Source organism: Panthera pardus, unplaced genomic scaffold (genome assembly GCF_024362965.1).
Source record: "Panthera pardus isolate Hobbes unplaced genomic scaffold, ASM2436296v1 HiC_scaffold_24, whole genome shotgun sequence".
Lineage (NCBI taxonomy): Eukaryota > Metazoa > Chordata > Mammalia > Carnivora > Felidae > Panthera > Panthera pardus.
Genome location: NW_026526810.1, coordinates 14,815,890 through 14,830,818, shown reverse-complemented (window position 1 = coordinate 14,830,818; position 14,929 = coordinate 14,815,890). Strand labels below are relative to the sequence as shown.

At 45.2% G+C, this 14,929-nt stretch overlaps 1 protein-coding gene across 2 annotated transcripts in view; it reads left to right on the top strand.

Moving 5' to 3' along the window:
• Positions 1–404: 404 nt before the first annotated feature.
• Positions 405–14,929, top strand: part of OTUD7A (OTU deubiquitinase 7A) — a 372,559-nt gene continuing 358,034 nt past the window's right edge. For both annotated transcript variants that reach the window (XM_019460021.2, XM_019460020.2), the window contains exon 1: positions 405–586. The gene's annotated coding sequence lies outside the window, so the exon portion shown is untranslated. The remainder of the gene's footprint in view (positions 587–14,929) is intronic.

Below are 14,929 nucleotides of genomic sequence, written 5' to 3'. Positions count from 1 at the left end.
AAGTTTGGGAAGAGTGAGCAGGCGGTCAGAAATGAGAAAGGTGGACGCACACACTGGGAGGCCAGGGAAGGCAAAGGCAGGCTATTTAAGTAGCTCTTCCTGCAGTCCCCCAGGTGCCAAGGGGCACCGCAAAAGGCGAGCACATCGGCGAGGAGAAACCGTGCAATATTCCGGGAAGTCTAGCCCGGCGCGGACCGTTTCCGCGAGCACGCGCGCTCGGAGGAAGGCGCCGGCGGGGCGGGGGCGGGGAGCGGCGCGCGCTCGTCCACGAGAGGCGGGGGCGGGGCGCGGCAGCGACCGGTGACGTCAGGGCAGGGCGCGCGCCGGCCGGCTGCGGGCGGAGCCGGGAGGCGGGCACTGCGCGCGGCCGCGGGCGGAGCGGAGGGGCGCGAGGGGCGGAGCGGAGCGCAGGAGAAGGCGGGGGAGGAGAGGCCCCCGGGACCGCGAGCGGCAGCTGGGGAGGGGGCCGCGGAGCCGGAGAGCGAGCAAAACAGCTGATCTGATTTTCCCTTAAAGCGAGAGAAAATGGAAGTCGGGTAGCGGCGACTGCGGCGCTGCAGGCTGGCGGAGCGGAGCGGCGCGGCAGGTGAGACGGCGCTGGCCGCGGTGCTGCTGGCGGCGGCGGGGCCGGGGCCGCGGACGAGGCAGGTGCGCTGTTGGAGAGCGGGCGCCGGGTCCCTCCGCGCTTCGCGGAGAGGCAGGTGGGCGCAGGCACAGGGGGCGACCCTGGGGCCAAGGCGCAAAGGCACAGGGGGCGCGAGGGTCGCGGGCACCGCGCAGGGCTCGCGGCGCGCTGCATTGCGGGCTCCGCTCTGGACCCCGCGGGCGCCGGCTCCGGCCCGGCGCTCGTCTCCTAAGCAGGGCGCGGCGCTCCGGCTGGGTCGGGGCCGGCATCTCCTCGGGCCCCCTTAGCTGTCTGCACTGGAACGTGATGACAGGCGTGAGGGGACCGGCCCCTCAGTTCGTGTGGGCGCGCAGGGGGTCCCGCGGCGCCGGCAGACTCCCAGGCACGGTGGGGCCCCAGAGAAGCGCGTGAGGCCGCTAGCCGGGTGCCCGGGCTGTGGCTGCGTGGGCCACCGTGGCCCGGCGCACCGCCCGCTCGCTCGCTTGCTCCTCTGGGTCTGGCTGGACAGCAGGGGAACCGTTAATGCAATTTGGCTCTGAACCCCGGAGGCCTTCCCTAGTATCTTCTCACTGGAGGGGAAAAAAATTGCCTCTGTTGTGCTTTAAGTGCTCCTTTAAATTTGAGAAATGTCAGTGATGTCATCATTAACAAAAACTTTCCTTCATTGGACACAACCTCTCAAGTGTACCCTCCTCCCGGTGCAGCTATTGCAGCCCTTTGAGAATCTTTGTAATAAAATGGATTTGCTTTTGCTTTCCAAACTCAACAGCATTACAGAAATGAACACGGATTTTATTTTTATTTATTGGCTTGAGAATCAATAGATTTGAGAGTAGCTGAAAGGAAACTTGTTAGATCCTGGTGGATCTGGGAATCGCTTCATCCACACCACAAGCATCCACGGGAAAGTGTCATGCATGATACTTACATGCTTATTGCCTTGCCTTATCTCTGTAAATGAAAGTGAGCTGTGAGATGAAAAATTTTGTAAAAGATATTATATTTGATGTGGCAGATGATGTGTCCAGGAAAAGGTGGACAGTGTGGCCTAAATTTTTATAGGCCTTGATTGCTTCAGGAGAATCTGTAGGTTTTCTTCCTTCAGCACCCCCCCGCCCCCCCCCCCCCCACACCCTCCAGGATAGGTCTGGGAGCAGCCTGCCCTGGGGAAAGGAGTGGCAGCTTCTGTAGGGTCCTCCCTGCCTTTCATTTTCTTACTATAGCAGCTGTGTGTCCCACCAGCCTCCGAGGCCAATTCAGCACCAGGGAGGGTGGAAAGAGTGCAGAGGCTGGAGACCTACCAGCCCAGCACACCAAATTTTGCGGGAATTTCCCCCCTAAATGCAAGCAATAGGCCATTATTCTTGTGTATGTGTGAGCATTCCATTAGTACTGGTTATTGTGGTAACAAAAGTAAGCAAGTTCCCCAGATAGTCTGCATATCTACTTAAGACTATCATATCGAAAGGATATTCAATAAGGGACAAAGTATTGACATTTTTGTATTTAATAATTAATGACTACCCCTAATTGCTTAAAATAAGCATGCCGTAAATTATTAGTGTGATCATATTGGATCTGTAAAGAATTTAATACCATATGCCATGTAAAAGTTTGAGTCTGATCAGGAATGTGAAGCTTTGAAACCCTGGATGGGAGTGAAGGAAATCAGGAAGCAGTGGTTTACTTTAGGGTGATGTTCAGGGTGGCAGTGGAGAGAACCCATTGCTTCATGGAATCTTGCCAGGTGTGGGTCTCAGCCTGGATCTTATATGGCAGGTGTCCCCTTAGGAAGTGACTGCTGAGGACCTTAGCCCTAGTGGAGAGTAGCAGTGGAATTGTCAAGAAGCTGAATTGTCTGTTCTCACCTTGTGGAGAAGGGAAGGAGCACCATTCACCGAAGCAAGCAATGTGTCCATGGCCTCTCACCTCTTGGGAGTTGCCAAATGTATTCACAATGGCAAGGCCGGATGAGACAGGAATGTAGCAGAATTGTCTCCTACTTTTAGGTGACTTTGGTCTCACTGCATGTAGCTGCTTTAGAACTTGAGCTCTTTGGTCATAGCTGAGTTTTTCCTATAATTGAAGTATTTCCAGTTATTACGTGGAATAGTATGAACATTTTTTTTTAGGCTCCGAGCTATGAACTCTTTAGAAATTGAGACTGTGAAACCATTCTGTCCACATATCCATTGTTTTTAACCTGTAGACCTGTGAAAATATTTATCATAATGTTTTTTTTATGTAACTCACCACAGTATTTTAAAAATACAAATGTGTTTCCAACAATCATTAAGTATATGTCACTTATTTCTTAAAACATTTCAAAATCAAGCACTTTAAAGCCTTTTCATCTCATTTGTATGCTTAGAGTATCATGTGTTCTGTTTCTAAGAAGCCAAAATTGCCTTGCTTTTCTTTTTGCTCCCTTTGGATCTTAAGGTCATTTACTCATGTCTTAGGCCCACAGAATAAAGGCTGAGTCAGCTCCTGCAGGACCAGCAGGGGGCGTGCGAAATGCAGGTTGGCAAACCTCTACCTGAGCTACCTTGGGAGAGGATCTGGGATGACCAGGTTGGGGGTGTGTGTGGGTGTGTGCATGTGAGTGTGCGCCTGTGTGCACCGGCACTCCGTGTGCCTGTAGCCTAAGGGATGGAAATTAAAGGAAGGATGGGCAAATTACTTGAATAGCCAGAATTTGTGGCCTTCCAAAACACAGGCCTCCCTCAAAGAGGCAGAGAGATTGCTTTAACTTTAAGTGCTTCTGATCTTTGGAGAGTGGCAGTTGGTTCTAGTCTGAAGATTCAGTGCCTTTTCAGACCGCAGAAGGGAGAGTGTTGGCTTGGGGAGGATCTGCTGGCCTCCTAGAACTGCTGGCCTGCATCATGGTCCTGGTGAGCACGTTAGTGCCAGCCAGGAGAGCAGGTGGAAATGCCACCAACTCCCTGTAAAGTTTCCTATTGGGTTTGACTCCTATTGACATAAACCCTAGGACCCTGTGTCTGTGGCACTTCCCGAAGGCTTTATTTACCTGCCTTACCAGGGTTATTGGCCTCAGGATTTCTATTATGGAATAAAGCAAATGTTTATTCACTGTACATTTTTTTTTCTCATAAAAATGGAAACAGAAGAGGCAACTGTGCTTTTTCCTTAAATGTGCTTAATCTAACTTTAAGCATGTGCAGGTTTTTCATCAGCAAGTTCCCTGGGAGGCTTTTCCTTGGAGGAGCTGAGCTGCTGCGTGTATGGTCATCTTGCTCAGCTGGGATGGGTGTTTCCCAGGGCTTTTGTGATCACTGCAGTGTGTAGAGTGATACTGAGAACCAAAGAATCTTCTCTCTTCCCCAGGTTCCTCCTGGAGCCCACATGCAAAAGGGAAACAATAATGCCTTGAAGGGAATAGACTTTCTACTAGAGAACTATCCAAATGCTATGACAGATATTTATTTATACATTTTGTTCTATCAAAAATGCATGTTAAACTGAATTATTGATTTCAAAGGGGCAAATGAGAATAATTTGTTTTTCAGCCTTGTGCTGAACCATGCTCTTTGCTTGGAGCTCTCTAAATGGCTACAGGGGGATGTGCCCCTAGATAAAATAACAGGTTGACACCTCATCCCTTTAGAAGAAGTCCATCCCTGAGGATGACCACAGAACATCCTACTCAAAGAGAACCCTGAGATCCACAGGCATTTAAGTGGAAATAAAACATGCTGGTTTCTATTGGTAATAAAGCTAATTTGAAAATATTTTATCTCTGAAAGTTGGAGGTAGAGTTTTATTTGCCCTTGATTAGTCTGCTGTCTCCCAGATAGTCTTTATGTCTAACCAGAATAAGATGGCCTTAACACAGATGAGAGAGAGTAGGCAAGGTGGGAGCCACTTTCGCCTTTCACTTTGGGGATAGAGTTCTTTATTGTTCATGGTGATAGACTGGAAAAGTGGGTTGAAAATAAGTCTTTAAATTCTGAAATTGAGAGATAGGCTGGACGCAGCGTTTTTACCTGCCTGTGTTGCGGCGCTGTGTTTAGCTGGTTGGTTTGTTCATTATATCTCTTGACCAGAAAGTGGGGTGGAAGGATAAAAACCCTTCATTTACTCCCACATCAGCCACAGCTGACCACCCTGGACAAGGCACAGCATGGTCATGCTCTAGAATCCTTATGGGAAAAGGAGAGAGCTATCCTCATGTCTCCAACACCTTATCTAGTAAAATCACTTTCTTGCATGAAACCCCAGTCCTTGCTATTATAGATTTGCACTGCCCACCAATGCGTATTCTGAGAAGTCAAATGCACATTGATGCTGATGCAAATTCTAAATTCATTTCCCTTGGTTTCAGCAGTAAGTCTAAAGTAAACTCATTTTCTAGGTTTGAATGATTTTGAGTCTCCTTCCAGGGAAATATTTTCTATTTAAACTCAGTTTACTCTTACATAGTTTTCCTTATAAATATAATGGAAATTTGATGTCTGGATGAATATGTATGAGTAGGATGTGGTATTAATATTGGTATTTATATTTATGAAATGTAAAATGAGACCTTTGCAATTAATTTCCTTTTCTGTACCATGTTTCATTCAATTGTTTTATTAAGTTACTGCAGTTTCACATGGCACTAATGATTGGTGTGAATAAACCACCTACCCAACCCTTGGTGAGATTAGATTGAGTTTCTTAGTTATAAGACAACAGCTTGGGAGTTGAACCCAGAGAAGGCAGACGTTTTGAGCTGGAGCAAATACCTCAGGTCCTGTCCCTGCCAGGTTGAGCCTTACTGCCTCTGAGAAGACCTTGATCTACTGCCCTTGGGCTGACACATCCATGATTTACCTCAGTCATCTCTGTGCTTCCATTTTAGGAATTGTCCATCACATGGGGCTCTCCTGGTTCTTAAAGTAAGCTCAGGGTTGGCTTGCATGTTGAGGAAGTGACTACACAATGCCCCATGTCCTGGACATGATGTGCCCCTTGTTTTGCAACCCACCCCCAACCCCAAGCTGAATTGTACCCTTTTATCTTGGAGATCCAGAGGCCATGGTGATCATCCATTTCCCTACAGTTTCTCTAGTGATGATTTGAAGTTTGGAAAGAAATGTATATTATTAAAGTATTGAGAATTCATCTGCATGTGTAATATTTCATACCTTTTAAAAAAGGTCTTCCCACTTTCAAGGTGTACATAGTTAACTTTCTCTTTTTTAAATATATGAATTGGATTTTTTTTGCCAGTATTTTAAATTACATCATGCTGACTCTTGAAGGAATCACCTATGAGCAATAAAAATAAGTGGGACAAGTTGCCAACTGTGACTTGGACAGGGTGACCAGCTGTGTGACCTTGGGCACAGCCCTAGGCCGCCCCCTAGGAGAGAATATCTGCTCTGCTCCTTCTACAGGCTTTAGGTCAGGAGCAGGTGGGAGTGTATGCAATGAGTTCTTAAATCCTAAGGAGCCATCAGTTGTTCCAATAAAAGGAATCGGAGATGGAGTATGTCTGTCTCAGTCATTACTAGCCCAGTTTCTCTCTCTTGTTGGTTGATGGATTTACAATTTGTACTTGTAATTCAAGGCATTGCTTGGTTGAATTTGCTTTGTGTTTTTTGTAGAGGAAGAAGGAGGCCTCAGTAAGGATAGATAGCTTCCTATGACTTAGTGATTTTTACAGCTTATCTACAATTGTGATCCAGCTCTGTTAAAAATACTAAAGGGAATTCCTCTAAATCCAAATAAATCACAAACTTCCTCCAAATTGGGCTGTGTCTCCTATATCTTGGGTGTTGCTGAGCCCCCAAGGGCTCATTGGATGATTATAAAACACATTTTCTTACTCTTGGAATTGATGAAAGATTAGTCACTTGCATGAACAATTTGGGGATGGGGGAAAGGAAAGAGAAAAGCATTCCCAAGGTGGAGTTCTGCCAGTCAGTGTCAGTGAGGGGAACTGACTGTGACCTGAGATCCTGACAGCTAGTCCTGGCATTTACCACTGTCGGGAGTGTGTGGCCAGATCAGTGTCTATACCATTCTCCCACCCTGAACACGCTCCCTTGTAAGACCTGCTGGCACTCTCAGAACAAATCTTTGGGCCCTGAGACCATGGAGTATCCCTTGTCTTTGGCATTGACAGTGGCAAAGAAGGGTACAGAGGTTTCTGTGCCATGTCAGGGATGATGCAGTCCCACGTGGAAGGAAGTGGCTCCTTCACAAGCCCTGTCATTTATTAGGTTGAGTTAAAGCTCTGTGGCTATTTAACTTGGCACCATGGATGTGCAATTATTGGTAGGCAAATTAAAATGCCAAACTGGACCTTTGGAGAATCTGTGGCATGGAAATGCAAGGATGGGTTGCAGTTCACATACACTTGACTCTTCTGTTTGTAATGTCTATCTTGTCTGAGGTGCTAATTGGGAACTAAGTCCTGAGTCCTACTTGGTTGGAGGTGGCCAGTTGACTCGGGGTTGTCAGGTGTGGCATGTATTGTCAGCCTGGGCATCTCCTCAGGGTCATCTGCCTGCACCTGGATGAGGTAGACAGGGTTTCCTTAGATTTCTTCTACCAAGAGTGACTTATCCCTAGGGGGTTGGGAAATGGGAAAAACAGGGGAAAGGGATTAAGAGGCACATACTTCCACTTAGAAAATAAATAAGTCATGGAGATGGAGAGCACAGCATAGGGAACATAGTCAATAATATTCTAATCACATTGTATGGTGGCAGATGGTGGCTACACTCACCGTGGTGAGCACTGAGTAATGTATACAACTGTCAAATCACTATGTTGTACATCTGAAACTAATATAGCATTGCATGCCAACTATACTTCAATAATAAAATAAAAACGAATTGACTTATCCTGTGAACAGTCTGGCAGGCAGTGTATTCAGAAATGCATCATCACAAAGGGCATTTAAAGCTTCAGGACCCACCTTGGGAAGGATTGATATGGAGGATCATTTAGGGTTTAAATGCTTAACATTTAGGGTTTATTAGTAGAAGATTAGTGTATAGTTGCATTTAAATTAGATTCTTTCCATTCCCACAGAGTGACTGGAGGGCCAGGCTACAAACGTGGACATGAGTGAGTGTCTGTGCATGGCCTGCCACCTGCCATGGTGAAGGATGGGTCCGGCCTGCTAGGGAGAAAATTCCCAGCCCAGAGTTGGCCTCCTTCTTGCTTTATCCCCCACTCTGGGCACCTTCCTTAGGTCTTAATTTCACTTGTAAAATGAAGAAATCTAGCTGCCTGACCTCTGATATCACATTAACTCTATGATTCTGTGCAAAATAACTCCCTAGTTCTAAGTGCTGACTAATCAAGGCCAAGAAAACCCTACTCATTGTTCTGCTAGAACAGATAGGAAAACTGGGATGTCTCTTTGAAACATATGTATCCATTTCTCAGGTGGAGGAGAATTTTAACAAGTGTGTATGTTTTAGAAATGAGTTGTGTGGACAATATTCCTCCTTCTGACCAACAAGTTCATGGAGGAAAGGGTTGTGCATTAGCCCTTATTACATCTCTGAGGTACCTTGTTCAGAATAGGCTCTCAACTCGTGTTTGTTAAATGCATTTAATAGTCCTGTGGGATTAAAATTAGACATTTAATTATTCTTTCTAGAACTGCTTAGCTCCCATGAGTTCAAAAGTATTGTAGTTGAGAATGTGGCTTATGTAAAATTTGAAACCTTTTCCAACGTTAGCTCCCAGTTTGGTAGTATGCAAAATAAACAAAACCCAGATTATTTACTGATTCTCTGTAATGGGACCTGCTTGTCATTCAGCAGACGGTACATTCTGAGAAGAGTTATAATTTCATATTTTCCATTATATATATCACACATACTATATGCAGTCTTAGGGAATATTAGCTACATCTGTTTGATAAGACAAATTATTATACTCTAGAGTTTTAAAAAATATCCTCCAGACCTCGCTTTTCCCTGCCTGGGGTTGCAAAGGAGTTGAGAAAAATGAAGTGTTCTATGCCATCCATGCTGCAGAGCAAGGGGCTTGGAACTTCAGGGCTAACTCCTTCTTTGGGCCTCCCTCCACATCCTGAAGACTCGGGGCTAGTGACTGTGCTGTCCACTCCTGTTCCCTGCCCTCTTGCTACCTTCCTATGCCTCCTTGATGAGCTCATCCCCCTGCTCTAAAGGGTCCCCATGGAGCTGCCAGGACCCTCCGACCTCAACTGTCTGCCGATGAGCAAGATTCCTTATCACCTGCCTTAATGTTATTTCAGTTCTTCAAGAGAATAAGATTGACCCGACTGGCAGTAACAGAACACAGCCATGAGACTGTGATGTTCAGGTCTGTCCCCAAGGTATTGAGAGAGAAACGACATTTCTGGATAAACTACTGCTGGGAAATTTTCCTTTTAAGTAATTAGCCTTTTCTGTCATTGTCCCCTTTTAGTGTCTTTCTCCTGCAAAAGTTGCCCAAGAAGGAATTGAACCACTGTATCCATGATGACAAAGTGAGGGCTCATAGTTAAATGTTGCCATCTCAGCAGAAAGGCCCTTTATCAGAATGGGAAGTCTGTGGCCCTTCCTCCCTGTCCCAAACTCTGGGTGCACTTGTCAGGCACTCTGGAGCTCAGGTGTGGTACCCTGGAGGACGTTAAGGATAGGCATTACTAAGGAAGGGAATACAGTCTACTATTAACCCTCTGTGGTACAGGAATGCCCAGGGTACCAGACAAGGGAAAGTCAAGTGTTTAAGGTGTGGCTGCGCAGCCTGGAATCAAATCCACACCTCCAGACCCCAAAGTGTGTGCTCTCCATGTCACACTCTTCCTAAGAGGGAGGAGGGGAGGTAGGCACATTTTCTTATTAGGAGGGCATGTTGGCCACCTGCTCCCTGGTGTGATGGGACAATTCACACAGCTGCCAAGCCTGCTATAGGGAACCCCTAGATTCCCAATGGCCCTACCCATCAGTTCTTCATGTTGCCCAGGAAGCAGGGAGTGACCTTTTGCCCTAGATTCCTGGTGGCATTCCATAACCAACAGGGAAGGACCTGAGAAAGCACCTCTGGAATGGACACCTGACTGCTCCAGGGGAACTCCATCAAGGGCCTGGGGTGCAGACCTGGGCTAAGCATGGGTGACAGAAGGAAAACTGGGACCCTGCACCATCTTTGGGCAGCTACCAGGGTGATGGGGAGGCCACACGTGAAGGCACCCCTTTGGAAGAGTACAGGCATGGGCCACGTAGCTCCACAGCTAAGGCACGTTCTCCGGGAGCCAGAGCCCTTCAGACCCAGCTTTAGTTTCTTCATCTGCACCATAGGCTGTACTCTGTAAGTTGTGTAAGACTGTACAAACAGAAGAAGTGTTTTTTTTTTTTAATGTTGCTGTTGTGATCACATGACTCTCAGTGGCTCATAGAGAATGTCCCTCAGATTTTGCTGCTGGATCTGCTAGACTTGTGGACCGAAGGTAGGTTGCAGGTCATTTCTCCAGGGATCAGAAATGTGTGAGGCTGCCACCCCATTCTGAGGTCGTCCCATACCCTTCCAATGGATTACTGTTTTCCCCAAATCCCTGGGCTAATGAAACTTGAGGAGCCTGTTTCTTACCCCTCTGCTCACCCTGAGTGTTTGCACGCACTGGGCCCAGGCCAGCCCCATGAGTGTCAGTCAGATGGATCCCCATGCTCAGGGCACTGAGCAGAGTGGGTCTATGTTAGCCCCTGCCCGGACTGCTCAATGGCCTTGCACTTGCTCTCTCCAGCTACTCCTGTGGGATTCTGCATCTTCAGCATGCTCTACTTTCATGAGTGCCCACAGGGGAGGATGTGGGTATCCGAATGTCCCGAGAGGAGCCCCTGAGTGCCCAGGCTGGCTTGGGTGAGACAACTCAAGCCCTGGGGGCCCCTGGGGGCCTGAGTCTAGGAGAGGCTGTGCTTTGGGCCTGGACACACTGGGTTCTATATTTGTTGGTGCTGCCCCCTGCAATGAGTCTCCGGCTGAGTCAGGTCCTCTCCCAGCCTCAGGGTCCCCACAGGTGACACTTGCCTCACAAGTGATGGCAGGTCCCAGAAACCTGTTGGCTCCCTATGGCTCCTCCCCTAACCCCTCTTCCATCAAGACTGAACCTAAGCCAACTGTGCATTAATTCCTTTCCAGTGGAGTTGGGGAGAGGCCAGTCCCCTCGCTGGGGATCTTGGGGACCTTAGTGAGGGTTCTTACTACCCTGATCCTCTGTGTCCTCATCTTGGAATGACAATGAGTTGGGATACTTCACGGGGTTGTTGCAAGGACTACAGAGGCCAGATGTCAGGTGCTTGCTGTCAACTGTTAGAGGTCCTCTGGGAAAGGGAGGGGGGCTTGTCCAGGAGTTCTGGAGAAGTCTGGCAAGCACCTTCATGAGCTCACAGGTGGCTGTAGACAGAAAATATCCTGGAGCCAGAGAGGGATCTAGGCCTTTTGGGCACACATCAAAATTCACTCATGTGCTTTCCTGTTAGGTAGTGCACCAAAGAATCATTCAAACCTTTGTTCAGTGTGCATCACTGATATTAATTTTTAAACAGACTATTGATGAACTTAGTTAATATGGGGGGGAGGAGGGCAAGTTAAGAAGGCAGCCCTGAGTGAGCTCCACTTTGCTCTTGGTGTTTTGAGCATCACCATCTGTTTTGGGGAAACTTATAAAACATGTTCCTTAAGAAATACTGAAATCTAAAAATAAATAAATAAATAAATAAATAAATAAATAAATAAATAAATAAATAAATAAATAAAAATAAAAAAAGAAATACTGAAATCTAGAAAGATAAAACTAATACAGAACTTCCCTGATCTGCCCCCAGCATCACCATGCTTCCTGGACATACAGAGAGGTAGAGATCTGGGTATTATGCCATAAAAATGGGCCCATACTATTTTTGTTCTTTTATTTTTCCTTATTCAATCCTTTTCTTTTTTAATGAAAAATCTGGTATTTGCACAAGTTAAAAGAATTCAAACAAAAGAATAATATGTAGTAAAATGTGTCATTTTCTAGTCCCAGACCCCAATCTCTCTCTCAGGAGGCACCAATGTTAATTACTCCTGTGTATCCTTCTAGAAATATTCTGTAAATATCTAAGTACATGAACATCTTTTTTTTATATGTATATTTAAACACATAGGAGCATACAGTACCCATTGTTCTCCATTCTCCTTTTGATCATGTTGGAGATTATTACATTTGTAGTCTATAAATATATGATATTTAAAAAGCACTCATTTAAATTTATTTTTGTTTAATAATGAAGGATATACTGAATTTAAGCCAAATATCTTATTTCTTACAGTATGAAATTTCCTAAAACATCTCTTTCCCATTTTGGGTAGGTCAGCCTATGATTACCGACGTATCCCCAGATTATTCATTGGCCATCCCAGGTAGTCATTCCAGTAGGAGGGTCCACCCTCCGTTCATTCAGTACATGCCATATGGGGGGAAGAAGATGATGTGGATTTGGGGAGCAGCTATAGCCTCATTCAGTTCCTATAAAGTTATGGAAAACTGGAATACAGGTTTGCTAGCCACCTTGTGTTTAATTTGTGTGTGTGTGTGTGTGTGTGTGTGTGCGTTTACTTTTTTTTTTAAATTTTCTTTCTTATTTTTTTAAAATTTACATCCAAATTAGTTAGCATATAGTGCAGCAATGATTTCAGGAGTAGACTCCTTAGTGCCCCTTACCCCTTTAGCCCATCCCCCTCCCACAGCCCCTCTAGTAACCCTCAGTTTGTTCTCCATATTTATGAGTCTCTTATGTTTTGTCTCCCTCCCTGTTTTTATATGATTTTTGTTTCCCTTCTGTTATGTTCATCTCTTTTGTCTCTTAACGTCCTCATATGAGTGAAGTCATATGAGTTTTGTCTTTCTCTGACTAATTTCACATAGCATAATACCCTCCAGTTCCATCCACATAGTTGCAAATGGCAAGATTTCATTCTTTTTGATTGCCAAGTAATACTCCATTGTGTATGTATGTATGTATGTATGTGTGTATATACATATACATATATATATGTAGATATATACCTACATATATGTATAGATAGATAGATAGATAGATAGATACCACATCTTCTTTATCTATTCATCCATTGATGGACATTTGGGCTCTTTCCATACTTAGGCTATTGTTTATAGTACTGCAGGTGTGCTGTTTAATTTTTTTAATGTTTTTATTTATTTTGAGAGAGAGAGAGAGAGAGCATGTGAGCAGGGAAGGGGCAGAGAGAGAGGGGGAGAGAGAATCCCAAGCAGGCTCCTCGCATCAGCACTGGACTTGACATGAGGCTCGAACCCACTAACCACGACATCATGACCTAAGCAGAAATCAAGAGTTGGATGCTTAACTGACTGAGCCACCCAGATGCCCCAGCTACCTTGTGTTTAGATTTGGTATCAACTCCCTGCTGCTTTGTAAGATGACTAAATTGCATGGCCACACTTCCTTCAGACCTCTCCCAACCCCTCTTCCCCTACCTAGTTTATGCTAGGATTCCTGACATTGCCAAGACGCACACCATTTGCCCTCTCCTAGGTAACCTTAGTTTGCACAGGTCCTTGGTCTTAGTGCAATATTTAAATGTATTCTAGGATCACACAGTATCAGTGCTTTTATCAGTAATTCTAGAGGAATTCTCAAGGGCTTTCTTTTCATTCCTCTTTCAATTATCTGAAGTTCATTATAGAGTTTGTTTTGATCCCCTGTTCCCTTCCCACATGGCTCATGACACCCACCTGCAGAATTCTTGCAAGTCTCAAAATATCTCTTGAAAATGAAAAAAAAGTGCTCTTGAATATATATGTGAATATAAAATTCTTGAGTCACACTAGTCCTCTAAAACTATATAGAAATATTTCTTCTGTCCTTTAGCACTGAGAATTATTGTGGAGAAATTTGAACTCAGTCTGGTTTTGGCCTAGTTGTTCGTATGATTCTTTTAGTTTAGTAATTTCACCAGGCTGTTTCTGGATGCTGATCTTGCTGCATCACTTTCTGTTAAACAAGCACAGTATACCCCTTCATTAACAGAGACGAGACACTTTATTTCAGAGGTTTTATTTTATTCTATCATTGACCTTTTTCTGTTAATAATTCAAAAATGTTAATTATATAAGTACTATTTCTTCTGTGTCCTGTCATCTCTTTAATTAACTTGATATTTCATATGCTTTCCCATTTCATTTGCTTGTCTCTTTGGTTGATTGTTTTCATTCTTTTATTCAATTGGTTCTAGTGTGGTTTGCATCCATACCCCATTTATCTTATTTTTTATTTCTCCATTTTTCCCCCAAGCTCTCCTTCTCTTTCTGTCGTTGATTTTTAAAATCTTTTAGGAGAGTGTGGTAGGTAGGATAATGGTTCATCAAAGATGTTGATATTCTCCTGATCCCCAGAATTTGTGAATGTGTCACTTTACATAGAAGAGGAGACTTGGAATTGAGAAAAAAGAGGGGCGCCTGGTGGCTCAGTCAGTTACGTGTCCAACTTCAGCTCAGGTCATAATCTCGTGGTTCATGAGTTCTAACCCTGCATCAGGCTCTGCACTGGCAGTGTGGAGCCTGCTTGGGTTTCTATCTCCCTCTTCCTCTCTCTCTCTCTCTCTCTCTCTCTCTCTCTCTCTCTCTGCCCCTTCCCCACTTGTGTGCTCTCTCTTTCACTTGCTTGCTCTCTCTCTCAACATAAAAATTAAAACAAAATCTTAAAAAAATAAGGAATTGGGACAAAAGAAAGGTATGGAATTAATGTTGCTAATCAGACTTTATCCTGGATTACTGGGAGGGCCCAGTGTAATTTGGAAGGGCCCTTAAATGTGGACAAAGGAGAGCCAGAGAGGTATCATTGTGAGAAAGACTTGTCCTGATGTTGTTTTAGGCAAGGGGTGGCCTCTAGATGCTGAAAAAGGCAAGGAAAAAAGTTATTACTGTGGTAGGCACAATAGGGACTCCCCCCACAAAGATGTTCACGTGCTAGTCCCCAGAACTTGTGAATATGTTGTTTCATGTGGCAGAAGGGACCTTGCCAGTATGATTAAGTCTTGAGATGGGGATTTTATGCTGAATTATCCAGGTGGGCCTGCTGTAATTTCAAGAAAGGAAGGGGGGTGGTCAGAATCAGAGAAGAGATGTAAGGATGGCAACAGAGGTTGGATGATGCAGTTCCTGGAAGGGGACCACAGGCCAAAGAATGGGTCTCTCGAAACTTGAAAATACAGGGAGCAGATTCTCCCCTAGAGCCTCCTGAAGGCAGCTTTGCAATACCTTGATTTTAGCCCAGTGAGACCCATTTC